Source organism: Antechinus flavipes, chromosome 2 (genome assembly GCF_016432865.1).
Source record: "Antechinus flavipes isolate AdamAnt ecotype Samford, QLD, Australia chromosome 2, AdamAnt_v2, whole genome shotgun sequence".
In the NCBI taxonomy this organism is placed as follows: Eukaryota; Metazoa; Chordata; class Mammalia; order Dasyuromorphia; family Dasyuridae; genus Antechinus; species Antechinus flavipes.
In genome coordinates this window covers 95625972-95651424 of record NC_067399.1, presented here as the reverse complement: position 1 = coordinate 95651424, position 25453 = coordinate 95625972, and positions in this window count along the sequence as shown.

Sequence of the window (25453 nt, the reverse complement as noted above, 5' to 3'; positions counted from 1 at the left end):
TCATAGAGAACTTCCCCCCTGTGTTTTTCCCAAAAGACAGGTGTTGGAGAAAACACTGGAACAAAGAAATGCCATGAGTATTTAACTAACATTAACTGGGGAAAAAAAAAATTAGATCACCACAGCATAGTTTTAGAGCAGAAAAGGACCTTATGGGTCATCTGATATAGACCTTTCCTTTCACAGGTGATATATTTGGTACTAAGAGATTATCTAATTGAATTTTAGTGAGAGGTCCCTCAGTCTTTTATTTAACAAACATTGACGAAACAATGGCTAAGTATAATTAAGGTGAAGCTCCACTGAAGGCTAACTAACAGAATTAGGCCTTTGAGGTTTCATTTAAAAACAAAGCTTTTTGGTTAACAATCAGGGTCAAATCCAAATTAGATAACCTGGTTGTATAGAATACTTGCAATTGTATGCTTCCTTCATAGTTAGGTCTTTTCTGTCTCTTTCTTTCTTTTTTTTTTTTTATTTACATTTATGAGGGAATATCTAGTTTCCTTTTCTTTTATTAACTGATTCTTGTCTCACAAATATTTGATATTCAAATGAATATTCTGCCTTATCAGTGTTGGTATTCCTTTTATGAATTAAATCACAATCTAATTGTGACTTCTCGTCTATGTTTCTTTTCCATATTCACTCTAAGGTTTGCTATCAACAAGTCCATAACATATTCTGGCAGTCTTATTTAACTTTTACTGAAGTCCTAAGGATAACAATTTCAAATATGGGCCTTCTGTTATACTTGATTTTAATGATCAGAGATAAGTGTATCTCTTACTTCATAATTACTTGTTTATATTTTGTTACCTCCTACACAAACATGTACACACATACATGCACATACACACAGATGATGTGCTTCTCTGTTTCTCTTCAGTTTTTCAAACTGTAGAAACCCAAGATTCATGGACAGAAAGAATGAATTTTTAAAATTATTTTAATGAATAAAGGATGGCCTTTTGTTTCAGGAAGAAGTTTGAAGTTCATTTAATGTAGTTTTGTCACTTCCAAAAGGAAATCAAGCCCACTCTTTTGATCTTCTTAAACCTTAGATCCAACTCATTATCTATCTGCAATGTCTCTAAAATTTGTGCTGACAAGCTTACTAGATTATGCATCCATATCATTGACTGGACAATTATTAGTCTTTGGCCACTTGATTTTCCTGCCAAAGTAGGTCAAAGCTTTCTGAGTTATTTTACATCTCATTTAAATGAGTTTTAAATACTGTAGGGCCTATAGACAAAAGAACATTTTTTTCAAATGAAAACATAGGGAAGTCTACAGGGAATCTCTGTTCAACTTGGATCCCGTGCTGTATTTACTCTATGTTGGTAGTGAACACATTTGACCAGCATATTTTATTCCATGTGTGATAATACTTAGAGAGTGGTCAAACAACTATTGTTATATTGCAGCTAATTCATGTGGTAGAATATGGAATTTGAAGTCAGGAAGCTCTAAATTCAAATTCTGCCTCAGGCCTTGATGCAAATCGCTAAAATTCTTTTTGCTTCAGTTTTCTGATCTATAAAATGAGGATTATAATAGGTCCTACTTTGTAAGATTTTTTCATCTGATGATCAAATGATATATTTCTAAAGCACCTTGGAAACTTTAAAATAACATAAAAATGCAAGAAAAATAATAATAACATTAGTCAAGGACTCCTTGTGTAAGATACACTTATCTCTGATCATTGAAATCAAGCAACCTGTATGGTTGCTATTGTTATATTGGTGAAGGAAATCAATATAATTTAAATAGCATTAGCAGAGGAATCTGCTTAGAGGAGAATCATTTTTTTAATTGAGGTTTTTTTTATTTTCAAAATATATACATAGATAAGATTCAACATTCACCTTTGCAAAACATTGTTTTTCAAATTTTTCCCTCCCTTTCCCCCACCCCTTTCCCTAGACAATAAGTAACCCAATATATGTTAAATATGTTCAATTCTTTTATACATATTTCCATAAACAGCATGCTGTACAAGAAAAATCAGATCAAAAAAGAAAAAAAATTAGAAAGAAAACTAAATGCAAGCAAATAATTACAAAAAAAAAAGAGTGAAAATGCTATGTTGTGATCCACACTCAGTTCCCAAAGCCCTCTCTCTGGCTGCAGATGACTCTCTTCATTACAAAACCATTAGAACTGTCCTGAATCGTCTTATTGTTGAAGAGAACCATATCCATCAGAGCTGCTCATTATATAATCTTGCTGTTGCCATATATAATCATCTCCTGGTTCTACTCATTTCACTTAACATCAGTTTATGTAAGTTAGAGGAGAATCTTTAAAGCAAAATTTTTGGTCTTACTAATGAAATATTTTTAAAAATAATGAAAATTGAATACACTTATATTCTGTATTTCCCATATCTTTTGATCAATTATTATGGTAAAAATATTGGCTCCCAAAGAATTTTACTTGAGAAAGTCTGAATGTTTCTTTTAAATACTGTTATTTAGGATAACTTTGATGTGTATAAATGTTATCAAAAACACTTTATATTCATGGCTAATGTAAGGAAATAGATTGGCAATTATTGATACCTTTTCTATCATCTCTTTTTGGAGTAATAAGATATAAAATTTGTCTTGTGCTTCGATATCTTTCCTTGCTTCAAATACCTTGTGTATCATTTGTCAATGACATGAAACTTAGGTTGTCTCTAGCTCAGAGCTCTTTCGTGCACCTTTCTTCAATATAGATGCTTATTCCATTGCTTTCTCTGGTGTCATTGTGTCTACTTAACGCTACAAATCACAACCAAACCTGTGATGTCTGAGTCTAAATATAGTTCTTTCTATCTGTGACAGTCAAATATTTAATTATGTAATATCTTTTAAAATACTTTTCATCTTTCACCTGTTTGATATTCTCCTTCCAGATGAATCCTCATATGTATTTTAAATGACTTAAATTAATTTTTCTCTAAATCCTCCACTCAGCAGAAGACTCCAAGTATCCTAGATATGTTATATATTTTCTCCCTCACTACTAAAAAAAAAAAAAGAGGGCTTGTTTATGCCATTTGGTCCAAAGAAAAATATTACTGATACTCTTACATCCATCCAACTATCTATCTATCTATCCATCCATCCAACCATCCATCTATCCATCCATCCATCCATCATCTGTCTATCTATCTATCTATCTATCTATCTATCTATCTATCTATCTATTCTTTTCTGAAGTAAGAGTATTTTCAGGAAAGAATAGATAGTTAGATAGAACAGTTATTAAGTGCTTTCAGTGTTCTACATGTGATAATTAATTACTCAGGATGCAAAAGAAAGCAAGACAGTCTTTCTCTTATGGAATTCATATTTTAATGGGAAAAGACAATATGTACAAGGAAGATGGAGAGCTGAAAAGGGGTGAAGTGAACATTAACATGTCTAAAAATTTACAGGAAATATTGATCCAGGATCAAAGTCAGTTGGGCTTATATGGAGACTTAAGGCCAAAGGGAGTATAGATGGCATGCCTGGAGATATCTTTGAGTATTGTTTTAATGATTTACGAGAGCAGAAATACTTGAAATCAGGGTATTCTTTGCTTGTACTGGTCTTCTGTCAAGATCATATTTAGCTTCCTTCACAGACCTGCCTACTGGAAATGGAATCTGCAGTGGGGTCATCATCAGGATCCTTAGTTAGTGTCTGGGTCAACTAGTAGCATAAATTCAAGTCATCTAGAACATTAAATGTTAAATAGGAGTTAAATATTCTGGTGCCATTTTTCATCCTTAAAAATTATCCCTAGTAGAGACACAGGAAAAAAGAATAAATTGTTCTCTCTTGGGAAGATGACTTTCAAATGCAGAGTTCAAAGCCCTAGCAGTGATCTTATGTCTTTCCCTGGAGAACAAAATATGGAAACCGGCTTTTAATCTGGAATTCTAAACATGGGATTTTTATTTTCCATGTGGATTTTAAGTTCTACTCTGACACAGCGGGGGACATCATCATTAGACTGTCTGGTGATTTAGTGATGAGTTCTCCATGTGTTGGATGTAATTGTCTTAAACTGAAAGAGTATTAAATGCACAGTTAGAAGAGTACTATCTGCGTGACCCTGGAGAAGTTACTTAAATTCAGTTTCCTCTATAAAATGAGTCTTGGATTGGATAGGGTTTACGTCCATAAAGTCCCTCCTAGCACAGTTATTCTCTAGACATGAGTCAGAATCCCCCCTAGCCCAGCTTTACAATTTACTAGTTATGATTAAGGCACTTAACCAACACTAAGACTCCTTTCATCATGGGTATAATGGGGCTAATGATACTTGCACTGCTTCATTGATGGGGTTGTTGAAATGCAAGCCTCTATCAGCTATAAATGAGTTATTAATACAAATTCAACTCTTATCAAAGAAACTGCCTTGCAATATCATATTCTGGGAAGATTCACAATAAAATAGCAATTTATATTTCCATCATGTTTTAAAGGATATAAAAATCTTTCCTTACATCAAATCCCATGAAGAAAAAAGTGCCTCTGGTTGCTAACTCCATTTTGCAGATGAAGGGATTGAGGCCCTGAGAAATTCATTGACTTGCCCAGGGTCACACAGCTATGAAATGTCAGAGGCAGGATTCAAAGCATGTTTTTTCCAGCTCCAAGTGTAGGGCCATACTTGTTTTGCAAACTGTTTTCCAAAATGTCATACAATTACAAGTTCTTCTTTTAAGTCCTTGGAAGGAAAGCAGAATACCCAGTGCTAATCATGGTCTTTATTTGATGCAATGAACACACACACACACACACACACACACACACACACACACACAAACACAAACACATGCACTTTTCTTTAAGATTAAAGCAGCCAAACCTTTGCTGAAATTATAGAGCTTCTGAGTGCAGCAAAATTTGCACCAGAGATATATGCTGCCAACACCAGGATATTACACTTTATCCTCATATAGAAGACCATATTTCTATCATGGTTCACAAAAGCAGAAAACATAAATCACTAGCAGAGAGAGAACTTTCTGAGGCACTCGGGGTTTTTAATGATGACTGGATTTAGCCACAGAATTTATACTTTCCTGACGTTGTAGAACAAGTTGCAGCAAAGACTGGGGTCATGACGTTTACTTTCTTGGAGCTAATCTTATTATGACTCCAGTGGAGCATCTGAGCAATAAAAAAGCAACAAGACCAGATTGCCTGTGGCTAAGCCCTTTAACACAAATGGACATCACAGCCCAAGGAAGCCTGCCTCAGGAAACAAAGAAGCCGGAGATCATCTTAACCTCTCCACTCACGAACCTCAAGGGACGGACACAGGAAAATGAAATTCTCCTTGGTGATGTATAATGCTTTTGTAACATGGACTCAGGGTTTCTTTTTTTTTTTTTTTTAATTCTAAGACCTGGTTGACTGAGTTCTGATTCTCTTCTCATCAAAATCTCCATCCCAATTTTAACTGCACTACCCTGGGGGCAGGAGATTTCAGCACACCATATTTATAGCCAGCTACAGAATTATTGTATGTAATATTTTCTGGCTCATCATCCGTTTGCATGCCTTCTGTCCAGTGACAGTGAATTTATATATGTTACTCATTAGCTATTGAGGATTGGGGTTTGTTTTAACAAGGAAAGTTAGTATTCTTCCCGTGAGCTCCCAAGCCAAGTGGGAATTATAAGAGGGGGAGATCACTTAGTACCCACACTGGTTATGAGATGTTGTCCAAGCCCAATGGACCTATTATAATCTGACAATGGTTATAGCTGGAACCGATTTTAGTCAAGTCAAGGAAAAGAGAGATAATTGGCAATGTTGAGATGACTCCTGGACTGAAAGGAGCAGATCGTAATTCATCAGAAAGAAAAAAGGAACAAAAAAATCAGGGAATGTCAGTAAGCCAAAAATTAATCAAATAAACTCAAATCATTTTATAATGTCATTTGTCTTTGATTCTCCCTTGGAGAAAAAGACACAAACAGAAAAGAATAGATAGATAGATGGAGAGAGAGACAGACAGACAGACAGAGATAGGGACTAAGGGAATTTGAAGGTGATTTTTCAAGAATTAAGGTGAAATCAGGATAATGAGTAGTAAAAGAAGGATGAAAACAAAGTTAATCTTCAACAACTAGAAGAACTTGAAATGCCTTAAAACTCCCATCAATCTTAAGGCCTAGTATCATACTGGAAAACAAGTAAACCAGGACTACTTAAAATAGGCCAAGTAAGGGCTTGACTGTGTATTATATAGTATAGTTTAAGTAAGATTGGAAAAAATTCTCATCTAAAATTATAGCTGCCCCACTCAATTTACTGAATTTGAAATCCCAATGTTACAAATGCAGCCCATTAACTTTAACCTTGCCCTGTTCAAAGAATTCTTGGAATGTAAATCTAATGCCCTTTCTACCATGCTACATTGATTCCTACCCCCATCAAACAAAACCTTTAGTATCACAATGGATCAGTGATGTTATCAATATACATCACACCTAAATCCACTCACAACTTCAGAGAAACTTGTCTGAATGTTCCTTGTGCTCTTTTCTAAAAGAATTCAACCAGAGTGCTAGAGACCTTCCTCCATATTCCTCAATATTACATACACCAACAGAGCAAGCAGGCTGGCCAACCATTATGGCTCATATTCATCAACTGATTGGCCTTCCTCCTATTCTTATTATAAATTATTTTCATCCTATCCTTTACATCAATGGTTTTAAACACAACTTGAAGCAAATTAAACAATATATTGACTTAGAAAACTTCAAATTAACTTATTTTGTTAAGCATTACCAGTTATATTTTAATCTGATTCTTCCATATCAGATGTTTTGGGTCATGGCTTTCATGCCATAAGTTTGATGCCTCCTCTTTATATCACATTTTCATATACATCTTCTATGGTAACACATTGCACACTATGTCCATTCACCATGTACCTGTAAGAAGGCCTAGAGCTCTAATTCTTTTGAAACTGATATTTCATGACATAGAAACTATAAATCTTAAACAAATAAAAATTTATATTTTTAAATAAAATCTTTTTCTTCAGGGACAATTCGGCTACTTAGAATAGAAAAAAAAGCAGAACTCTACTTGAAGGTAGCACCAGTTTGATATTGGGGAAAATACTTCTGATTCTAACCCTAACTAATTGATAAGCGCCTCTCAAGATCATATTCAGGGTTCTAAGAGGCTCTAAGGATGCAAACACAAAAAATAAAATAATTCTTATGCTCAAAAACCTAAAATTCTACTTGAGGTGATAGAGATTCAGAATGCCAAGAAGAATTTTTTATGCTTAAGATTATTCATTTTTTTAAAAATGCCTGTGTTTAGGGCTGATTTACGATCAATTGATCCTGAAAACTAATTGATTTCAAGTTGGAGAGTTCTTGTAATTTCTGTTTATCCCTTTATGTGAATACTATGCTCTTAAAAACATATTATATAGAGGATCCTTCCTGAGAAAGTTTAAACCAGGATCGTGGAAGTAATACTACAAAACCTACTTTTTCAAGATCTTTTTTGAATTGACTTCAAAATAAATCCAAGCAATAACAAAGCCATCCCAAAGTGGAAAGTAATTTGGCAAAGCCATTATCCATTAGTCTTCTGTCCCATTATGCCTATAAGTACGGCCAGTAACAAACTGCTAAGAAGATCCCCAAAATAAAAAGTAAATTTTAACTTTTAAACTACCTATTGGATTCTAAGCAAGTCACTTCATTTCTTTGAATCTCAGTATCCACATCTTTGAAATAGGAACAGGAAAAATGCTATCTACTTTATAAGGTTATTGTGATGAAAGCAGTTTTTAAGCTTAAAACACTATGGAAATGTAAGTAGTTATTACTAATAGATTATTATTTTTTTTTATCTTCAGGTTTATATTTATTACATTCCAAGTATCTTAGTGTAATGAAAAGATCTACATCACACATTTCTCCAGTATCCCCCAAAGTTTACATCCTGAGGTAAGAACATATAGTAAGTGCTCAAATGTTTATTATTAATTAGGATTCGAATTTTAAGACTAATTTTCTCCCTCTGGTGAAATATTTTTAATAGTTCATGATTGCCTTTCACTGTTGTTTGTTTCTCTGTTGTCGTTTTTTTTTCTGAAATCTTAGGTGGTCTCTTACCATGTCTTTGCCCAAGGACCTTTGGAGATTGACTCCTATTTGTAAACTTTTGTCATTGTTGGGTAAGAGCATTCTATCCTGCCAAATGTTTCCTCTTGAACTCAGATATAGCTTCCTTATCCACTCACTTCAGCTGGAAACATCAATGAATAGAACAGAACCCCTAACTTATTTTCCTATCTTTACAATCTGTGACTACTAGGATATCAGGGATAAAGCTCACTTTGGCAAATGGAATTAAGTTGTGTTGATATGTCCCTGCATCTCAGGAGCCCATCATTTGCAAAGCTGTGTTCTTCATTTGAATTCAAAAGATGTATATCTAGCTTCTGCTATGGCAAAAGCACTTTGGAGTTGAAAGAGGTACAAAATAAATAAGACTAGGAACTCTTTCCCTGGATTTAAAATTCATTGTATGGGCATAAAATTTTCTCCGACTTTATCACTAGTTATGTTTGAGTAGTGTTCCATGGTGCTGACTGTAGTACAGTAGATAAAGCACTGAGCATTTTGAGTGATGAAGATTCATTTTCCTGAGTTCAAATCTGACCTCAGACCCTGTTATGTAAAGTGAGCTGTAAAGAAAATGACAAACTACTCCAGTATATTTGCTAAGAAAAGCCCCAAATGGGAAAATAAAGAATTAGAAATGACTGAAAAAATGGCATAACACACACATGGTGCTGATGGACTTCTGCCCAATTTAAACAGCTAAAGGATTTCAGAGAAAATTATGAAACGGGGAAATGAGTTGTAGAACTAGAATATCTTAAGTGAGTAAGGGACCTGTGATGTAAAAGGGTCAAAATTAGGAATTGCAACAAGGTCTATGTGGCAATCTCCAGCCAAAGGCAATAGGACATTTATCTAGAGAGACTGTTATTCCAGTATTTTGGAATTATCTCAATGTGCCATCCTTGAATTATAGGTTGTGTGCATTTAGTTGGTCCTGCCATCCTCTTTCTTCAGAAGTCCCTTTAGCTGGAGAGCTCCAGTGGCTGCTTCTGTCCTGATTGTTCTCCATGGCAACAACAAAAACACTACAGCCTGAGACCAAGAGGGAAATAAGACAAGTACACAAATAATTAAATTCAAAGTAGAGTGTGAAAGTGTAGAAGGGTGGTGCGAACAAAGTGTTATGAGAGTTTAGGGCAGGGATAAGTTCTATCTGGCTGAAAGGTTCAAATATGTCTCATTCTCCTTCTGTCTGCTGCTATTTCCAAAGAAGGATCAGTTGAATGAGCTGGATTTTAAATTTCATAACTTTCTTCTACCAAGATTTTCCCTCAGAATATTTCTCACCATTTTATTATAATTTAAAAACTTATTTGTAAGATAGTGAAGATGTAAGCATATTTGACTATAGATTGAAGCCATTGCTGATGTTTATAATCCATGATATGTCTACATTTTTATAATTATCTCTTCTAAAAACCACTTTAAAAACTTATGAATTTTTCAATAATGTCTGTGGTGAGTTTTTTCTTCTCAAAACGCAGCCAGGTGATAAAAGTTCAGATCTTTTATTATCCCAATATAGCCCGGTTAGCTTAGAGGCCTATCTCTCTGCTTGGTTCCAAGAGCTCTCTCCGAATGTCACCAAATCCAAAGGTCTGGTCCTTCAGCCTCTGCCTCAGTTTTCGTCAGCCTCTAGCTAGCTCCAGTCTTCATGTCATTCCGGTGAAAATCCCGACTTGTAGCATCTTCCTCTCTGAAGAACACTTCTGCCACCAGCCAGCCAAGTGGAAAATATTCTGCCTTGCCTCGGAGAGAGGGCTTCTGGCGTAATTCTACTGAAATCTGACCGAGAGCTTCTGTCTGTTTCTTTTATCCAAGAGGGAGGAATTGTGGGATACGAGAGAGAGGGATTATGGGTTTTCTCCCATAGTGCTCTCTGGCCCAACGAGCTTCAAGGGAGGTGTGAACTCATTGAACTTAGTTCTACTTAGTACCTTGTTTCAGGTTCTGCCCAAAACATCTTCTTGTAAGATTAGATCAACTCTAATTAGTTAGCAGTTAGTAAGGATTCCAACATCTCCCCCTTTCTTTTGTTTTAAAACATAGGGGTTTCTGAGGGGGTACACATAAATCCATCAATATGGGCCAGAACTTTGTAACAGATATACATGGTATACATAAATCCATCAATATGGGAGGCATTATACATAATTTACATAAGTACATAGCAATATAACACAGGCTAGTAGTAATGTAACAACATGAATCAACCTAAAGATTTACACATGTCCATAAGTCCTAGAAACAGTCCAATAGGATTCCATTGTCCATTAGTTCATGTGCCAGGAATCTAATAGTTCCTGTAAGCCCTGAAGTACTGCAAAAGTCTCATCAACAATTTTTCATCTCAGGGAACCCAGTGATTCTTGCTGGTTTTTCAGGAACTGAAAGCTGAAGATTTTAAAGTTCTTTTGACAGTCTCATCGTTAGCCATCTGATTCCTTTTCCACCTGTGGAAATATAAGCAGATCCTCTTCCCCAAGCAGTTAACCTATCTAATTCTCTTCTGTTTACCACTTTTGGGATTTCTCCTCATCATCTGGTAATTACATTGGAGTTGTTTGCATTGGATATTGTCTTGTTGTCTTAAAAGGCCTGTATTCTTCCCAACTGTAATCCTGATTGCTTTTCTGTTGGTTGATGACATCAGAGTTCTGAATTTCTAAAGTCTCTCTGGGTGTAACCTCAGCTGCTATAGTACAGGAGCAGCTTGAACAAGGGCATTTACAACCTTCTCTAAGTCCTTGGAATTCACCAGTGTTCGTTGTAAAAAAGAAATCAGGAAAATGGAGGATGCTCACTGATTTAAGAAAAGTGAACGAACAGATGGAAACTATGGGAACTCTTCAGCCTGGACTTCCATCTCCTACTCAGCTTCCTAGAGAATGGCCTCTTTGGGTTATAGACATCAAGGATTGTTTCTATTCCATTCCTCTGGATAAGGAGGATATGAAGAGATTTGCCTTTTCGGTGCCCAGTGTCAATTTAGCTGAGCCTTATAAAAGATATGAATGGACGGTTTTGCCACAGGGTATGAAGAACAGCCCCACGTTGGGCGCCAAAATGTGGTGAGTTTTTTCTTCTCAAAACGCAGCCAGGTGATAAAAGTTCAGATCTTTTATTATCCCAATATAGCCCGGTTAGCTTAGAGGCCTATCTCTCTGCTTGGTTCCAAGAGCTCTCTCCGAATGTCACCAAATCCAAAGGTCTGGTCCTTCAGCCTCTGCCTCAGTTTTCGTCAGCCTCTAGCTAGCTCCAGTCTTCATGTCATTCCGGTGAAAATCCCGACTTGTAGCATCTTCCTCTCTGAAGAACACTTCTGCCACCAGCCAGCCAAGTGGAAAATATTCTGCCTTGCCTCGGAGAGAGGGCTTCTGGCGTAATTCTACTGAAATCTGACCGAGAGCTTCTGTCTGTTTCTTTTATCCAAGAGGGAGGAATTGTGGGATACGAGAGAGAGGGATTATGGGTTTTCTCCCATAGTGCTCTCTGGCCCAACGAGCTTCAAGGGAGGTGTGAACTCATTGAACTTAGTTCTACTTAGTACCTTGTTTCAGGTTCTGCCCAAAACATCTTCTTGTAAGATTAGATCAACTCTAATTAGTTAGCAGTTAGTAAGGATTCCAACAAATGTCCATGGAACAAATTATGAAAAATGAACTATAGCTGTCTATCTATTTCTCTATATCCACATCTATGTGTGTTTATGTGTATGTAAGTATGTACATATATATGGTCCACTATATATGCATATATATAGATATGTATTTCATATACATTTAATATATATAATATTCTATACAATCTCTATATAAATAGCTATATTTATCTATGAATGTGTGTGTAGAGACAGAAAGAGAAAAAGACACAAACAGAGAGAGACAGAGAGAAACAGAGAGAAGACCTTACTATTGGTATCTTTTTCCCAAAAATAGTCTTTTCTAACAGTACAATTTTGTTTTTTTTTTTAATTAATTCACTTCAATAATCATGGAATTTGATAATTGGAAAGAATTAAGTAGCTATGTATTCCAAGGAATATTTATTCTATCATACCTGATAAATTGATGTCTAACTCTGTATGAAGACTTCCAGGAAGGAAGAATCATCCATCTCTCTTCTGGAAGCCCATTGCACTTTTAAACAACTCTAAACAATCCAAGCATCTAACTTCTGAATTTTGTGTTTTCTAGACTAATCACGTCAAGTTCTTTTAATCAATTCTTATTTGACATAGCCCTTTGCCATCAGGTTTTCTCTCCCCAGATGCTGTTCAACTTATCAATGTTTTTCTTAAACCATGGTACCCAGAAGAATGAAAAGAATGCTCCATATGCATTTTCATAAAGGTGCAGTATTTTAGAACTATAACCTCCCTATTCCAAGAAGCTATATTTTTCAATGTAGGCCCAAGATCACATTAACTGTTTTGATTACCACATTACATTGCTCACTAGTATTGACTTCAGCAGCTTAATAGATCCCCCATCATTTTAGATGCCAGCTAACCATAACTCTTCTATCCTGTACTTGTAAAATTGATTTTTTTGAACCTAAGTTCAAGACTTTACATTTATTCCTATTGAATTTCATCTTATCAGATTCAATACAATATTTTATCCCAATAAAATCCTTTTGGATTCTGATTCTAATGTATTAGTTCTTTCTCCCAGATTTGTGCCTTCTGCAAATTTGATGAATATAATTGTAAGGAAGCAAAGGAAAGATGGACAGTTATGAATATAATCTCTTCTATTAGTATATATGCTTTCTTGAAAGGGAAATCTATTGTTATATATTTTGAATCCTCCCTGATGTTCAGCTGGGCACATGACAATATTTTGTCTTGTTTTCCTTTTCTGTCTTTCTTTTTCTATTCTTTTTTTTTCTTATTTTACATTTAGTTTAGTATAAAAAGGAAAGTAACTAATATGACACACTATTATTGAGTGTGTGCGATATGTCTAAGGATCTTTCTGAATACTAAGTATTGCAGAAGATGATGTCTCACTTGCTCTTAAGCTATGCCTACAAAAAGACATTGGCTCAATAGAGCAAGGAGAAAGTGTAGCTACAACCCTCCATTACAAAATAATATTATTAAGAAGAGACATTGCACATTAGGAATCATCAATAGTTTGTGCAAATGTAATTCCCTTAAGGTTTTCTCTGACAAATTATTTCACAAAAGCTTTTACAAGTGCTTTCTAATGATATGGAACTGTTTATACTATAAATTCTGACTTGACCCATCAAATGTCCAATTATTTAATCAGATCACAATTTGAATTCTCCTTTCTTCCAGGAGAATTTTCATCAAGGTATGGCATTGACTGTGTTGATGGAAAATGATAATAGAGCTCCCCAACCCCACAAATTATGACAAGAATCAATGTAACGATATTAGCAGTCTGTACTTCTAACCTGAGCTTAAACTTGATGCAACCTTCAATATCATCTAATCTAATCTCTTCATTTCACAAAAGAGAAAAAAAAGAAGTTCATAGAGTTCTAATGACCTTCCCAATGAAATCACCAAAGTAGTCATGGCCTAGTTAGGATTTGAATCAGAAATGTTTATTATTAGTAGGTTGGTTAAGTGAAGAATTTTTGTCCAAAATTCATGAAATTCATTTATTCATTTATGAAGATCATTCAGTCAAAGTTTCAAGTCTATCATCTCTGATGATAGTAGGGATACCATGCCAAGAAGATGCTTTCCCTATTCAACAAAAATAAATAATATGTTGTTTTTTCCTGAAGAAGCAAAACAGTATAGGAGATAATCAGTCTCAGTCAGAAGACCAGGGTTCAAATCCTTCCCTGGTACTTATTGGCTATGTGAATCCAGAAAAAAAAAAATATATATATATATATATATATATATATTTTACATTTTAGTGCCCTAGGCAATCCTGTAAAAATTTCAGATGTGGAACAGGTGATTCTATATTGATAAAAGAAATTTCCTCAACAAGCTTTGATAAACCCATTAAATAAAATGAAAATAGAGGAAGAAATCTGCCTTCTATTTCCAATTACTATCTTTATAATTAGGGAAAGTCATTTCATCTTTATAACTTCAGTTTCATCATAATGAGTTAGCCTTTGTGGCTTTAAAGTTCTGTGTAATCTTAGGGTTTTTTTGCTGTAAAACATCAATCATTTCTGATGTAGGACATTGATCTAATAATATTCTTCTAGTAATAGGATCGATATCTTGAATATGTCATAGAAAAACCTTCCTGTTTCTTGAATGTTGTTTCATAAGTAAGATACTATAGAACAATAGAATTTTAGCTATAACCCTCCATTACAAAATAATATTATTAAGAAGAGACATTGCACATTAGGAATCATCAATAGTTTGTGCAAATGTAATTCCCTTAAGGTTTTCTCTGACAAATTATTTCACAAAAGCTTTTACAAGTGCTTTCTAATGATATGGAACTGTTTATACTATAAATTCTGACTTGACCCATCAAATGTCCAATTATTTAATCAGATCACAATTTGAATTCTCCTTTCTTCCAGGAGAATTTTCATCAAGGTATGGCATTGACTGTGTTGATGGAAAATGATAATAGAGCTCCCCAACCCCACAAATTATGACAAGAATCAATGTAACGATATTAGCAGTCTGTACTTCTAACCTGAGCTTAAACTTGATGCAACCTTCAATATCATCTAATCTAATCTCTTCATTTCACAAAAGAGAAAAAAAAGAAGTTCATAGAGTTCTAATGACCTTCCCAATGAAATCACCAAAGTAGTCATGGCCTAGTTAGGATTTGAATCAGAAATGTTTATTATTAGTAGGTTGGTTAAGTGAAGAATTTTTGTCCAAAATTCATGAAATTCATTTATTCATTTATGAAGATCATTCAGTCAAAGTTTCAAGTCTATCATCTCTGATGATAGTAGGGATACCATGCCAAGAAGATGCTTTCCCTATTCAACAAAAATAAATAATATGTTTTTTTTTTTTTGAAGAAGCAGAACAGTATAGGAGATAATCAGTCTCAGTCAGAAGACCAGGGTTCAAATCCTTCCCTGGTACTTATTGGCTATGTGAATCCAGAAAAAAAAAAATATATATATATATATATATATATATATATATATTTTACATTTTAGTGCCCTAGGCAATCCTGTAAAAATTTCAGATGTGGAACAGGTGATTCTATATTGATAAAAGAAATTTCCTCAACAAGCTTTGATAAACCCATTAAATAAAATGAAAATAGAGGAAGAAATCTGCCTTCTATTTCCAATTACTATCTTTATAATTAGGGAAAGTCATTTCATCTTTATAACTTCAGTTTCATCATAATGAGTTAGCCTTTGTGGCTTTAAAGTTCTGTGTAATCTTAGGGTTTTTTTGCTGTAAAACATCAATCATTTCTGATGTAGGACATTGATCTAATAATATTCTTCTAGTAATAGGATCGATATCTTGAATATGTCATAGAAAAACCTTCTTGTTTCTTGAATGTTGTTTCATAAGTAAGATACTATAGAACAATAGAATTTTAGCTATAATTATACTTATACACCTATGGGTTCTATTTATAGGAGCTAGTAATCAGGTACTCAGCAGTTAGGAAAAAAGGACTAACATGTGAAACCACAGGAAATGTTAAAAGGTCATTGAGAAAGCCAAACTAAAAGTGAAGAAATATATTGAGAAGAACTGGAAGATAAGAATTGGTAGGCAAGATGGAGTCACAATATTGAAGACTTCAAAAATCAGGAAGATTTTAGATTGCAATGGTAGGAATTTGAAAACATTTTACTTGGTTGGTTTCAGATTGCAGCATTTTTCAACCATAGAAAAATCTCAAAACATATCTACCAAGTCATATAAGAGTTACCTGCATTGTTGTTGAAATCATTCAGTCATTTTAGTCACATCCATCTCTTTGTGACCCCATTTGGGAGTTGCCATTTTTTTTCTTTAGCTCATTTTATAGATGAGGAAATGGAGACAAACAATGTCAACTGACTTGCCAAGAGTCACACAGCTGTTAAATGAGGTCAAATTTGAACTCAGGAAGATAAGTCTTCCTGCCTGTAAGCCCATCACTCTATCCACTCTGCCACCTAATTGTCCATGTTTATCTGCATCATGGGAAGTATAAATCACAATTATGAAATCCCATATGCATGAAATATAGTAGAAAATTAAGAATCATAACAGTTTTTGAGCTAGTGATATAATGAAGGTAAAATCCAAGGAAGGCAATTTTGATAGCCATGGATGATGCAGATTTGAAGGAGGAAAAAAACTGAGTCAGGAAAAGCAAGTACAACTATTCAGGTATTCAATTATAATGAAACAAGGAATTCCAGTCTCTTTGACATCCAAGTGAATTATATATCTTTGGATAAAAGGGCATCTATAGTCCTAGTGTGAGGAGCAGAAAAGATATTTTTATCAAATGTACAATATAGACAACTAGTAAATTCTACATCTACATTAAATTTCATTGGCTAAACTTTGTTTTAGATGTGTTTTAAGTGTTTTTTTTTTTAATAATCAAAGCAATAGTTAAATATGAAATGACCCATGTTACTGCCTCAAAAATGTGATCAATGATGAAACTTTAGCTTTTACAAGCTGCAGAGTCTGGTATTATTCTACATAGTTTGGTTTTAATCAGGTGGAATTTGACTAGGTAGCTGTATGAAAAATCTGAACCTGAGGATAGAATTGGAATAATTACTGAAACTATGTCCTGCCATGGTCTATACTAGATTTCCTTTAACAGAGGCAGGTGTTGAAACAAGACTACCTTTGTAGAAAAGGAATTCAAACATCCTTAGTGAGATGTACACCTGTGGTGAAAGTCTCCTGAAATCTATGAATCCCTTTGAAGAATAATGTTTTAAAAGTATTGAAACAAAATACAAAGTTTTAGAGAAGAAAACAATTATTTTGAAATACTGTTGTTTTTAAGGTCATGGTCTGCAGGTTAAGAACTCCTCTGATATAATAATCTAAGATTTCTAGGAAAAGAAATTGGAGAGAGAGTGATCAAAATTAAGTGCAGGTGAAATATCATAAGAAGTTTAAGAGCTCACATATAATTAATAGCAGAAATAAGAAAAAGAACCTCGTTAGAAAGAATCCATAGACAGTTTTTCTACTCAAAGTGACCTTGTAATCTATGTCATTAATATGATAGCAAAGAGCATGAATGCCACCCTGTGGCTACTTATAGAAATTATGCTTAATATGGCATAATTTTGCATAATATATGGTAATGAGATATTATTAAAAGAAATCACACAGATGTCAAGAGAAGTATCTGCTGCCCAGGTGAACAATCATCACTGTTCAGTTCAGGGAGAATTTAACAGGAAAGTTGAGGAAAATAACTGCTAAAAAGTCTCAGACTTTAGCATGAAAATAGAAGAAACAACTCCTTGTCATAGAAACCCAAAGAAACATCTGTGCAAGTTTAAATGAAAAAAAAAAAAACTTGCAATAATACTTAAGTGAATTCAATTAAGGAATAGAAAATGTAAGTTTCCTCGATAATATTGGGCACGCATATAGAACACACACACAGACTCACACACACAATGACCTACATCTGCATGCAGATGTTCACGTGCATACACATATATTTGCATTATTCCCCTGGTAATTTTTGGAACAGCACGTGAGCTCTGGCAAAGCACAGATCAAGGGCCGAAGGAGTCCAAAACTGTCTCAGTGTCGCTTTTTGGCTTACGTTTGACCGAGAAATTGGGATTTAGCTGAGTCTTCTGAATGAGCAGGTTTAGGTGATATCCAACCTTTGTCAAGTCCTATCATTTTTGCCTTAGCAACGGCTCTCCTGTATGCTCTCTTCTCTCCTCTGACACTGCTTCAGCCTTGGTACAGGATCTGAAAACCTCATAAATGGACTATTATTATAGCTTTTCTTCCTTACATCTTTTCCCTCTTCAGTCCATCCTCCATCTAGCTGTCAAATGGATCGTCCTGCACTGCAGGTCTGACCATGTGTCTTGCATTTAGTAAACTTCAATTGTTCCCTTTCATTGCCAGGATCAAAAACAAAGCCTTTTATAATCTGCTTTCCTCTTATGTTTGCAGCATGCTTATGATTATTCCCTTCGATATTTCCCAACTCTAGGTATTTTCCTTAAGTATCCCTTTTTAGGGAATTTTTTCTCTCCACATCTCTGCTTCCTGACTTGCCTATCTTCCTTTGTTATAACAGAAAAACCATAAAAAAAAAAAACATGTATGTATATGCCGATTATCTCCAATTATATGTATGTATACATAAATACATATATATATAAATATAAAATTTTGAATTTGAATTGTTTGAATTCTATCATCTCCATTAAACTGTGAGCTATTTGAAAGCAAGGGCTATCTTTTGTCTCTTCCATAACTCTAATATTGAGGATAATCCCTAGCATATAATAGGTACTTAATACATACCTCATTTAGCATTCTGGGCAGTCCATAGAAACCAGATTCAATGGTGCATTTCTCTACTTTATTTGTATTTAGATTTTTTTAATACACACTATATTTTCCATTGCATTATGAGCTTTTATAAAGAACAAAGAGGCAGAGCTCCTTGAAATCAAGATCTAAAAGGAAGAAATACCACACTGCTTTCTTGTGTCACCATAGTAACATAGGCTCTAAAATTATTTAATCCACTTTCAAATTCCATCTCCAAGGTGAGCAGAATCAATGTAAGGGAAGAGAAGAAAAATTAGGGTTATGATCGCCAAAAGAATATGTAAGATGTAACATCAATGTTCCACACTTCAAGAATAAAAGCATGAAGATTTGTGTCAGCTTTCTGTTTTACTTTACTTAGATATGCTTCAGTTTTCCAAATGAAAGAATAAAGGGTCACTGGGAGGAATAACGAATAGTTGATTTAGAATAAATGAAGCAGAGGGCATTTCACTTCACAACGAATTCTGTGAATATACAGAAATGCTCCTTTATCACCATTCTTAGAGTCTGTCTAGTTGGTTTTCTGCATTATCCTTTCCTGACCTTCTTGCTGTTCTCAGTCCAGTCACCCTCAGCTCATCCACTACTCTTAGAAGTCACCTTGTCACCCTGTCAGCTTCTGTCTACTTTTCTTTTGAAGGTGAACTTAGAACATTATGTCATATAGAAGAAAACACCATCCAAGGATCTTCAAGTGTTTTATGAGTATGTCCTTATTTTGAAGAGAAAAAGAAAATGCCATATGCTATCTCCCTACTTTATCATTGAGGAAATTAAGCTGAAGGACCTTCAACTACTCTGAGTGTTCACCAGTGATCCATTTGGTCTCCATGATCCAATGTCTAGTTGCTGTTCACAAAACAAAAATACTTCTTTTAACCTAACATTCAGTAGGAAAGAGTAAGTGATAGTAGAGTAGTATCAGGAAGAGAATATATATTAAAAAAAGAAATGCATTAAAGTAAGAAAAGACTTATCCATGGAAGAAGAAGTTGGGGATGGGATGGGAGAGGAAGTTATCAATAGGAAAACAAAAAAGATATTAAAAATTTAATGAGTTGTGGATTGTAGCTTTGTTTTATGTTTAGTCTGGACCTAGGATTTTGTTATTTTAAGTGAACTTCAGAACAGAAATGATGATTATTTATGCAGATGTGCAACTTATCTATCAACTTAAATTCTTAGAAAGTTTTATGAGGGTTACCAAAAAGTTCAATGTTTGCCAGTGGTTCTACTGTTTCCATATATAAGACACAGATTGTAAACTCCAAACTTGATACTCTACCATACCATGATGGATTTATAATTAAGAGAATTTTGAATTTCACCTGAGATGTCATTAAGATACAAAAATTGTATTGTAAAATTATCAGTCATTCTGCTTACAAATCCTCATTTTGGGAGATAAATTGAAGACCAGAATACAAAAGAACATTGATTCCAAGAGGTTAATTCTGGAAGTTGTGACAAGAAAGAAGCATAAATCAATGGGTCACCACAAGAAAGAAGACCTGAAATGAATAATTCAGGTGGAAATTGAAAAGAACATACTTATTTGTGTATAAGGATATACATGAAGATATGCCAAATAATCACACAACTTAGAGCCAAACATAACCTGAAATTAATTAGAAAGAGAATCTCCACATTGCCAATGTCTACAAATGAATTTCTTATCCTATAAATTAAATGTACCACTTATTTTTTCTTAAGATGGGGAAGCATGTTTCTGTATTATTTCTCTGAAGTTGTGCATAGTCGCTACATCAATCAACATTATGAAATCTGTCAAATTTTTCTTTTTTTCATAGATGTTATACAAATTGTTCTCATGGTCCTGCTCACTTCACATTTTGTTAATTCATACAAGTCTTTAGAGCTTTCTATTCATTTCATCATTTTTAAGGAGCAACTCGACTCCAGTCCATCCATATATCTTAATTTGCTCATTTACTTTTCCAGTTGATGATTCTCCCTTTGTTTACTGCTCTTTTCTGCTATCAAAAAATATTTATATAAATATTGTTGTACATATAGACTATTTTCCTTTTTATTTAATTCTTTATAGCATAGATTGCATAATGATTTTACTAGACTTAAGGGAATGCAGAGTTTAGTGAATTTGGGGTATGGTTCCAAATTTCCTTCCAGAATGTCTGGATCACTTTATAATTCTGATAACAGTACCCTAATATGCCTGTATTCCTTTTTAATCCCTAAAAAAATATATTTTCCCTTTTTGTCAACTTTTCCAATCTCATAGTTCAGGGATAGAATCTCAAATCATTTTAATTTTGTTTGTCCCAATCAATAGTGATTTGGCTTATTTTCATGTGGTTGTTGATAGATTCAGTATATTTTTATACCAAACAAATAAACAAGTATTTAGACTTAACAAGTTTCACCACAGTGCCTGGCACATAATATATAGTTAATAAATGGTAACTATAGATTAAATGCATGCTTTTGAAAGTGTGCATTCATATCCTTTGAACATTAATCTATTTGATTATGGTTCCTAATCCTATACATTTAAGTTTTCGTAAATGTCTGTATACCTTTGTCAAAGAAATTTGTAGTAAGCATTTTTTCTCCAATCGAGTGTTTCTTTTCTATTTTTAATTTCAACAGTTTTATTTGTGAACAACTTTTATTATATAATCAAAATTTTACATTTTATCTTTTGTGATCTCTCTATCAGTTTTTTTTATCATAAACTCTTCCCCATCCAAGGAAAAAATGGTATTTTCTTCTTCTCTCCTTTAATATGTTTATGTGTGAACTTTGATATCTATATAAATTATCTATCTGGAGCTTATCTTAATATATTATGTTCTCCCAAGGACCCCCAACCATGTATGGTAGTCTGAGCCTACTATAGCATTAAAGTCACCCCAAGTTATAAACTTGCCTCTTTTGGCACATTGATGATAAGGATCTCTAGGTCTTCATAAAATTTTTCTTTAATCTTGTCAGGGTTCATCATGGTGGGATCATAGACACTGATGATGGTGGCGTGACATTTTCTTGCAAGTGGCAATCACATTGCCACGAGCCTGTCATCCACTCCTTTTGGAAGGCATGTGAGCTTGTTTACTAGATTAGTTTTGAGTGCAGTACCTATTTCAGCTTCACGGAGCTCCCTTTATTGTGGCTACTCCAGAAAACCATGTATCTATTTCCTACTTCAGTAAGCTGGCATTCATTTGCCAGCCTTGTTTCACTCAGGGCTGCTATTTAGATATGATATCTGTTGAGTTCTCTTACAACAAGAGCTGCTCTTCTTTCAGGTCTGCTGGATTTTGTGTTGTCTGTAAGTGTCTGTAAGAAGAATGGCTTGATGGGGAGGAAGGAAGAGAAATGCAGTTTAAGGAAAATAATTTCACATAAACAAAATATACAAAAAGAAGTTTAAAAACAACTGGCACTTTAGCCTCATTCTCATAGAAACTGGTCAAAGGAGGGAAGACTACACATAGACATAATTATACTTAGAAAGACATTTCCCTTAAAAAAGAAACAGGAGAGAAAGAGAAGAAGAAATAAGGGGAAATTAGAGAGACAGGAGGTTAAAGGGATTTTATTATTAAGCCAAACAAACCCAACCCTCTAAGAAAGAATGTACAGATATATTTATGACTCTTTTTTGAGACAGGTTAATCAATAGGAATCTGAGGGAGCACCCATCATTTGGGAAATGGCTATACATGTTTTTGGTACTTAAATTTGGTGGAATATTGTTGTTTTGTGAAATAGATGAAGTAGTTCCTGAAGGGAAAAAATGGTAAGATTTGTAAGAATTAATACAATGTAAACAGAACCACAATAACAATTTTTTACAATGGCAATAATATTGGAAAGACAAACAACTTTGAGAAATTTAGAATTATGATCAGCATAAATTTAGAAGACTAAAGAAGAAATATTTTACCCACCTCCTGATGGATGAAAGATTCAGTATAGAATCTCATATATATATATTTGTTGGTGTTGCTGTTGTTGAGTCATTTTTCAATTGTGTTTTATTCCTTGTGACCCCATTTGGATGTTTTGGTATTTGTTTGAAATTTCTTATGCCAGCTCATTTTATAGATGAAGAAACTAAGTAATTAAGTGACATGCTCAGGCTTACACTGTTAAAAACTGCCTGAGGTTGAATTTGCACCCTGACTCCAGGCCTGATACTCTATCTATCCACTGTGGCACTTAGTTGCATAGATATAGATATAGATGTATCTATCTATCTATCTATCTATCTATATGCTTTAATGTGTGTGTATCCTTTCGGACATGGTCAGTGTGGAAATTTGTTTTGCTTGACTATATATTTTGTAACAGAGTTATCTTTTTCATTCTCAATTGTAGGGGAAGATAAAGAGAAGGTGGATTTTCATTGATTGAAAAAAGTTTAATTAGAACAACCACAACAAAAAAGGCAATCAGAAATGTGAAAGGTCTTGAGTCCATAACGTGTAACAATTAGATGAAGAAACCAGTTGTTTTTTCATTTGGAGAAAATACTATACAGAGAAGCACAATAGCTGTCTTCAAGTATTTACAGACTTGACATGTGGAGGAGGAATTGGACTTGTTCCATTTTGCCCAAGAGGGTCCAAGTAGGAGCGATGTGTAGAAGCCACAGAAAAACAGAATTAAGCTTGCTGTTAGGAAAAAATAAAAACAAAACAAAAAACTTCACAATAATCAAAACTGTCCAAATATGTAACGAGCTGTCTTAAACTAGTTAATTCCAATTTCTTGGAATTAATTAGTCAGAAGTTGGATAGCATAGAATGATATAAGGGATAATCTCTTTTATTTATATGGTACCATATGGCTGTTAAAATTCTCTAATCTGGAATATAATTCAAATATTTGCTAAAGATTTCTGAATCATAATTTCACTTCTGACTGATTTCTTTCATTCTTTTTTTTTCATTTTGTTAAAAAATATCTATTTTAACTTTTGACTTTCCATTTAACAAATATTTAAAATGTCATTTTTGAGAATAAAAATGGAAAAAACCCCAAGTGATACATGTTTTTAAAAGCTTCCCTGAAGGTTAATGGGCAAACAAATTAAGAGGACTAATTATTTTTCTATTGCTTTCAACTCAAATTTAAAATAAAATAGATGATTTACTATTAAAATGTATGGCCAACTAAAAAATCAAAAACAGTTTCCTCAAAATTATCCAAACTGATGTATAATTCAAGGAACATATAATCTACAAATAATGTAATGATATTAGGTCAGGACCAGCAAAAGCCTTGTATACTTATATATCATACTATACTTTGAGAATCAACAAAAGGTTTCTTCTACACAAGGGTATGACAGAACCAGCTTGAACTGGCTCCCAAAAGCCAATTATCATATTTTCAGTGTGAGATTTTACACATTAGAAATTATCAGCTGCTACAAATAAGGACATTACTTAATGGAGTATATAAACTTAAGAACATGATGGACATAATATTACTATTAACCTTAAAATGATGTGATGTATATGGTTTGTGGCTTTATGTTTTTGAGAGCTTATTGTTAAATATTTACCAGCATATGACTGCCTTTATTCTAAAAGTTCTCCTTCATTAATTAGTTTGCCACAGTGCTTGAAATCCCTAAATAATTTTCTTCAGGAAGTTTACATTAAAAACACAGATAAGTTACGTTCTTAACCTATTACTTAGGCCATATTCCTATATCAAATTACTTGTCACATAGCTGAGGATAAGTCCCCAAAGGAATGGGACACTGAATAAGAAACAGAGATAAATGAATCAAGAAAGATCTGTAAGGAAATGCTATCAGAAGCAAGTTTATTTTAGATGACCAATTTGCATTGGTCCTATATTTTGCTTTGTAATAGATTATATGAAACTTTTATTTTTTTTAGCTGATTTTCCAACCACATAAGGTTTTGTGTTGATTAGTGTTTGTCTTTGTTTCCACCCTAAAGGAGTTCCCCTCCTCCACAAAAGTCATATTTGTGATTTCTTTACTAAAATTCTTTAGAATGTCTGGCAATATACCTATGCCACCTGTTCTGTGATTTATAGTCTCAGTTTCCTAAACTATTAAAAGAATATGTTAAGTAACCCAAAGTCACACAGTATGTATCATCCCTTTCCCTAATTCTTCTTGGCTCTGAGACTAGCTCTCTATTCATTATACCCAAGCTATCTCTCACAAGTTAATGTTTAAAAAAAGAGTTCTATACATTTTTATATGATTTATATGTATAAAATATGTAAAACTTTATCAAATACCATCTTAGTAAGGGGGAAAGTGAGAGGAGAGGGGAAATGAATATTAAAAATTGTCTTTACATGTAAATATAAAATACTATATGAATTAGGGGAGAAATGAAAAGAATCTACACTTCCCATACATATAGGGATAAGACAGCAAGAGAGCAAAATGGGGAAAGCCAAGGTAAAACAGGAAGAAGTCAAATTGATACAAAATTTAGAATCATAAATAACTAAAAGTAGAAGGATCATTGAGTATTAACCAATTTTCTCACATAATAAATTCAGGGCAAGTAAGTTAAAAAGGTGGGTAAAATACTAGGCTTAAAAATAGAAAGGCTCATCTTCATGAGTTCAAATGTGATTTCAGACATTTACTTTCTGTGTAACTTTGATAAAGTTGCTTAATTATATATTTGACTTACTTTCCTCATTTGTAAAATGAAGTGGAAAAGGAAATTGCAAATCACTCCAGTGTTTTTGCCCAGAAATCACAAGTGGGATCATGAAGAGTCAGATAAGATTGACCCAGCCAAACA